General features: G+C 54.8%; 2 non-coding genes across 2 annotated transcripts; both read left to right on the top strand.

The window, feature by feature from the left end:
- Window positions 1-163: 163 nt before the first annotated feature.
- Window positions 164-282, top strand: LOC123964253. The gene has a single exon (XR_006823383.1). It is a non-coding gene; the product is annotated as a 5S ribosomal RNA (ribosomal RNA).
- Window positions 283-892: 610 nt separating this feature from the next.
- Window positions 893-1011, top strand: LOC123964254. Its single transcript, XR_006823384.1, has one exon. It is a non-coding gene; the product is annotated as a 5S ribosomal RNA (ribosomal RNA).
- Window positions 1012-1073: the final 62 nt, after the last annotated feature.

Here is a 1073-nt window from a genome sequence, read left to right on the forward strand (position 1 = left end):
CTGCCAGCGTGAACGGTGTCCCAGTTCCTGGATGTTTACCCAGGAATCAGTGCCTGTGGATTCCAAGTGACTCTGGAGCACCTTGGACATTATGGGCAGAATACGTTTTTTGTCAATTAGCCTTAGAACATCTTTTGAAGGGCCGTTGGTGGGTGCCTGAGTGGCTTACGGCCACACCGCTCTGGGAGCGCCCGATCTCGTCCGATCTCGGAAGCTAAGCAGAGCAGGGCCTGGTTAGTACTTGGACGGGTGACCGCCTGGGAATACCTGGTGCTGTAAGCCTTTTTCGCTTCGCCTTCGAAAAACGGCAGAGGGCGCTTCGGTGAAAGGAGAATTTTTGAACGTCTCTTTAGGAAACAGCAGGGGGCACTGCAGCTTCTGCTGCTGCTTCTGCTGCTGCTTCTTTTTCTCCCTATCCTGTACACAGTGCTGTGTAAATGTTACATCGTGTTTTGAAGGCCCTTCTGGGGTGTGCAAAGGCAGCTTACGGCCATTCCAGCCTGGGATTGCCCGATCTCGCCTGATCTCGGAAGCCAGGCTTGGCAGGGCCTGCTTAGGACTTGGACGGGACAGCGTCTGATCCTGGCTAGGGACTTCCAGGCGGACTGGATACCTTTCCTAAATGTCCACCCAGGAATGAGCGTCTGTTTGTGAGTGAGGACCTCCGGCTGAAGGTGGCCTTGTCGCTGTACCCATACCTGGGAACGGGTGCCTATTCCTGTCTGTGGACTGCCAGCGTGAACGGTGTCCCGGTTCCTGGATGTTTACCCAGGAATCAGTGCCTGTGGATTCCAAGTGACTCTGGAGCACCTTGGACATTATGGGCAGAATACGTTTTTTGTCAATTAGCCGTAGAACATCTTTTGAAGGGCCGTTTGGGGGTGCCTGAGTGGCTTATGGCCACACCGCTCTGGGAGCGCCCGATCTCGTCCGATCTCGGAAGCTAAGCAGAGCAGGGCCTGGTTAGTACTTGGACGGGTGACCGCCTGGGAATACCCGGTGCTGTAAGCCTTTTTCGCTTCGCCTTCGAAAAACGGCAGAGGGCGCTTCGGTGAAAGGAGATCTTTTGAACA

Source organism: Micropterus dolomieu, unplaced genomic scaffold (genome assembly GCF_021292245.1).
Source record: "Micropterus dolomieu isolate WLL.071019.BEF.003 ecotype Adirondacks unplaced genomic scaffold, ASM2129224v1 contig_1397, whole genome shotgun sequence".
Taxonomy (NCBI): Eukaryota; Metazoa; Chordata; class Actinopteri; order Centrarchiformes; family Centrarchidae; genus Micropterus; species Micropterus dolomieu.